The sequence below is a fragment of the Monodon monoceros genome, unplaced genomic scaffold, assembly GCF_005190385.1.
Source record: "Monodon monoceros isolate NGI ecotype Baffin Bay Population unplaced genomic scaffold, NGI_Narwhal_1 Super_Scaffold_2, whole genome shotgun sequence".
NCBI lineage: Eukaryota > Metazoa > Chordata > Mammalia > Artiodactyla > Monodontidae > Monodon > Monodon monoceros.
This window is the reverse complement of record NW_021703776.1, coordinates 32,116,678-32,122,013: the sequence shown is the minus strand read 5'-3', so window position 1 is coordinate 32,122,013 and position 5,336 is coordinate 32,116,678. Positions and strand designations below refer to the sequence as shown.

At 42.3% G+C, this 5,336-nt stretch overlaps 1 pseudogene across 1 annotated transcript; it reads left to right on the top strand.

The window, feature by feature from the left end:
• Positions 1-3,521: 3,521 nt before the first annotated feature.
• LOC114901694 lies at positions 3,522-4,360 on the top strand (annotated as a pseudogene). The gene has a single exon (XR_003795255.1). The product of XR_003795255.1 is annotated as a 40S ribosomal protein S3 pseudogene (transcript).
• The last annotated feature ends 976 nt before the right edge of the window (positions 4,361-5,336 follow it).

Here is a 5,336-nt window from a genome sequence, read left to right as displayed (position 1 = left end):
CTGCCTGGAAAGAAAGTAGGTGCTCTGAATTTCAGGCACCAGATAAATATTCCGTGTAATTCAGGGGCTGTCATGGAAGGTACCTTTGATTGAATACTAATGTAAATAGTCATTTAAAATCCCTTTTAAGTGATCATAACACAAGTTAGAGTGGCCTCCAGCAGCTTCATCCATGTATCTTCTTTTGGAACATTTTTAATAGGCATGCTTTGTCTTTTGAATGAGTCACACACCTCTGTTTTGATTACCTTTGATCAAATTTGGAGATTTCATTTTCCCTTGGAGCTAGGTAGGGAATTCGCCATTTAGATCATTGGAAGGAATTTTAATGAATGAATAACATGTACATTTTCCTTGGCAATCTCCAGGAGAAAATTAGTCCATAATAGAATTTAACTAAAGAGCTGAGAAAATTTTCACAATTTCTCATTCTTACCTCACCAAGGTGTAGGAAAATGTACACGTAGATTTCACTCCCCTTGATGTTCATGAAAGACCTAGGTATATTTTAATAATGTGAATTCGTACAAAATCATAAAAGCCTGGAGGAAGGGATCCTAAAAAATGCATAGAGGAAGAAAAATAAAATGAGTTTTGCATAACAAAAGAAGATGAAAAATCTGTAAGTTAAGAATGGATTAATACGTGGCTTTTATTACTGTTACGCTGACATATGACTGAGAGTTATTACGGTTTATGCACAGTGTTTCATTCATAAGGTATAATCCTTGCTATTAATGTAGTACTTTAATTTTGTAGCACAGTAAGCTTAATTGTTGCTATTCCTCAGCCATCCCTTTTGCTCAGAGACCTAGACAAGCACACATATTGTTTCAGGCCAGTGATGGACCAGTATTAAAGGGCATGCTGGTACTTCTAGACAGGGCAGTCGTTCTCAAATTTAAGCCTGGAGGGCGTGTTAAAACAGATTGCTGGGCCTACCTGCAAACTTTCTCATTCAGCTGTGGGCAGTGAGATTTTGCATTTCTAACAAGTTGATGCTGATGATACTGGTCTAGGGACCACAGTTTGAAACCACTGAAATAGGGTATCATAGAGATTCCTGAGGCTGTGAGATTATGGGGAAATCTCTGAGGACAAGGGAGAGAAGGGAAATAAATTGCCGACTGACTTCCTTTAATGTTCTGTCTTTTTCTCCTTTTTTTTTTTTAATGTAGGAAATACCCAACTTAGTTCTCAGAATATAGTTTTCAATTTTTATCAAATTTCAGATTTTTTTCATAGAAGAGGAATAGGATATCCAGGGCATAATCAGTCCTTAAGAAATGTCTTTAACTGTTTCACTCTCAGGCTAGCCCGAAGAGAATATTTAACGCATGATGTTTCTGATACACGGATTGTGTGGTGCTGATCATTAAGAGAATTTCGATTTAAACACCGAGTCTCCATCGTTCTGTGACAAGATGTATTCTGAGTTCTGTTGGGCACCAGAACAACATCTGAATTTAGAATGAGGCCTCCATGGGTGAGGTAAGCAAAAGTAATAGGTTTAAGGAGTGGGATGGAGTGGGTTGTGGAGAAAAGCAGAAATTCTTGGATATCAAGTGTTTCAATCTCCAATTACAGTCCTTTCAGCAACCGTTAAAAAGCCCTTGTTATGTGCCAAGTTCTGGGTTAGGGGCTGGGGTGATACAGATATGAGCTCCCTACCTTCAGGGGACAACGATCTCATTTGTTCTCTGTACTTGCTGAGATTAAGGAAAAAACCAGCTCTGGGTTCTTCTAGGACCACAGTGGTCCTAGGCTTGGGCCTGCCACTTATTATGTGGGTGATCTTGCATCAGTCATTAAACCTCTTTGAGCTTTGTGTGTACTCTTGTGGCATGACTGTGTATCACATTGTTTTTTTCCATGCTTTTGATCATGCTCTTTCGCATCATGATTTTACTTAATTTTCACAGCTGTTCAGATATATAAGCATTGTCCCCATTTCACAGTGGTAATCATTTTTCTAAAATGTTGATAGTAAGTTTTGTCCCGTACTTCGCAGAAGACTTCTGAGGGTCAAAGAGATGATTTCGGGTAAGAGCTTTGCAAACTTTAAAGTGCTTTGCAGATGTGAGGCATCATTGTTCACTACACGTAAACATGTGTTTATAAGGTTTTTCTGTATGCCAGTTACCCTCAGATGTTTATAATTAGAGAGAAAGAAAGTGAAATAAAAGCATTTGCCTCTATGAGGCTGGAGTTCCAAGACCCCCACATCTCTTCTTTTGGTTACTGGGTACAGGTGCTTTTTGAATTGAGTCTCACACGCAACAGCATGGCCTAAACGCTCTGTTTATGCCTGGGCTACTGGCTGATTCACAGTAGTGCCCTCTTGGCATTTCAAAAGTGGACCTCCAGCCTCGTTACGTCTGCCATCCTGTCCCTGTCACTACTTCCAGCTTTAGCCTAAATTCCTCATGGCCATCCCTTTCCGTGTCTTTACCTCTGACAATTCTGACATCCACACTAATGACCCTTCTAATGCCCCAAATTCAAAAGGTATGCTGCCTTTTTCCTTGCTCTCCTTCTGAGCTGCTCTATGTCCGCAATTCAAAATATCCAATCCTGAAATACTTTCCAACCTCTTTCCTGCACTTATAAATCCTCCACACTTAGGTCTTTAGTCATGGCCTCCATGTGGCCTCCTCCTGCGCCCATATGACTCTCCCTGATTTTGTTTGTTTGTTGGGTTGCTACTTATCCGTACCTACAATGGGGTAAGCACTGTGCTAAGTACTAGGGGTGGAGAGACAAAATAGAGTCTTCATTCAAGGTGCTCTTGACCTAACGGGGACGACAGTCTAAAATAACTAAACCAACAAGGATAAGAGGACGTGGGAAAGGGCCATGTGGAGGTTTGTACTGGCTGCTGCAGAACTTAGATGAATGGGCAGTTTCCTGGATGTGATGCTGGGGTCTTAAAAGACAAGTAGCTTTGACCATCTGTGGGTGCATAGAAAGGATGTAAGAGTAAAGGAGGAGTAGAAGTGAGGACATATGGAGACCTAGACAGGTTTGGAATGCTTGAGGACACTTTAGGTAGCTAGATTCAGCCTCAGCAGAAAGTGCAGATGTGAGATGCTTAGAGAAAGAAGGAATCTGCGCCTAGGCAAGTAATCAGGAGTCAGATCATGCAGGTGCTTGTGTGCTCTACCATGAAGACATATGACCTGATTTGTTAGATCATATCACAGTTAGAAAAAACACGCTCGCATCAAGATTGGTGGCAGGGACGCCACTTAGGTGCCATTGCACTCATCTAGGCAGGAGACGATGCGGGTCTGAACCAAGGCAGATGTTAACCCAGACTCTGGGCTTTGCTTCTCTCTCTTCTCAAGCTAAACTCCATCATCAATCATGCCAGCACTGATTCTGCTATACCTTTTCAAAGTCTTTAAAGTCTACGTATCTGTTGACTCAGTAATTTCACATCTTGGAATTTAACTGAGAGAAGTCTTCAAAGATAGATGTATAAAAATAAAATATTACTATAAAAATTTACAACTTTTCCTTTCGGCGGCGCGTGGCAGCAAGATGGCGGTGCAGATATCCAAGAAGAGGAAGTTTGTTGCTAACGGCATATTCAAAGCTGAACTGAATGAGTTTCTCACTCGGCAGCTGGCTGAAGATGGGTACTCTGGAGTTGAGGTCCGAGTTACACCAAGCAGGACAGAAATCATTATCTTGGCCACCAGGACACAGAATGTTCTTGGTGAGAAGGGCCGGCGGATCCGGCGATTGACTGCTGTGGTTCAGAAGAGATTTGGCTTCCTTGAGGGCACTGTAGAGCTTTATGCTGAAAAGGTGGCCACGAGAGGTCTGTGTGCCATTGCCCAGGCAGAGTCTCTGCGTTACAAACTCCTAGGAGGCCTTGCTGTGCGGAGGGCCTGCTATGGTGTGCTGCGGTTCATCATGGAGAGTGGGGCCAAAGGCTGCGAGGTCGTGGTGTCGGGGAGACTCCGAGGACAGAGGGCTAAATCCATGAAGTTTGTGGATGGCCTGATGATCCACAGTGGGGACCCTGTTAACTACTATGTTGATACTGCCGTGCGCCACGTGCTGCTCAGACAGGGTGTGCTGGGCATCAAGGTAAAGATCATGCTGCCTTGGGACCCAACTGGTAAGATTGGCCCTAAGAAGCCCCCGCCTGATCACGTGAGCATTGTGGAACCCAAAGATGAAATACTGCCCACCACTCCCATCTCCGAACAGAAGGGTGGGAAGCCAGAGCCGCCTGCCATGCCTCAGCCGGTACCCACAGCATAATAGGGTCTCCTTGGCCGCTGGATCTGGAGTCTGGATGTTGCTCTATAAAGACCTTTAATAAAATCCTTTTAAAAGAAAAAAAAAATTTACAGATAGCCTAATTATCCAATAATAGAAGATTAGTTAAGCAAATTTTTCTATAACATTCAGTGATATTTGAGGCAACCATGAAAATGATCATGAAACCGGATTTGACTATTTAACTATAATCCCTAAATAAAATAATGAGTTTATTTGTAAGGATTCTCAAACCACATTCTTCTCAGCTCCTGGTGTTTTTCTCTCTCATGACTTGATTCTCTATCCCCCTTAGATCTTCACTGTCAAGATATTAGCATTAGCCTGAAGACATCTGTTGCCATCTTAATTTTCCTACTGCCTCACTTTTACTGATAGGCTGCCTCACTTTGGGAGACTTTCTTTAGGTGTACAAAGCCATTGATCTCTTACTAGGCTTGGGGCAGGCTGGGTCTTTTCTTCCACTTGTTAATTAATGTACTGTAAAGGCAAGAGCTTTAATTTTGGCTCTGCAGCTGGCCACACCAGACTTGTGGTTATGGCTTATGGCCTAGTGGAAGTATTTTCTTACATATTTAGTCAGTCACTGACTTAAGGTGAAACACCAAAGCTAGGCTACAGTGCTCATTCATTTCCTCATTGGACAAAATCTCACTAAAGAGTATTCTGGGCGTGGCACTGCAGTGTGGTGAAACAGGGAGGAACCATACAGGTATTTATGGCCTGGAGCCTGTTGTTTAGGAGTTTGGACTTTTGTTGCAAGGGATTCTGTAAGAGGATACATGAGAAGAATGTAAGGTGGGAAGATTAGCTAAGAAAACAATAACAGCAGCAACATGAGTAACAGTAAATAACATTTGTATAGAAAGTTTGACAGTGTGTAATTTGTATTTCACATACATTAGAGTGCTCTTCTAATGCGGGTGTCACCAAATCCACATGTATCTTAAGTGTTCAAAAGAGAAGGAAAGCACTTTGGCCTAGGGTGATCAGCCCAAGAAGAAGTATTAGGATTGGAATGCGAAGGGGGATAGGTAGATAGA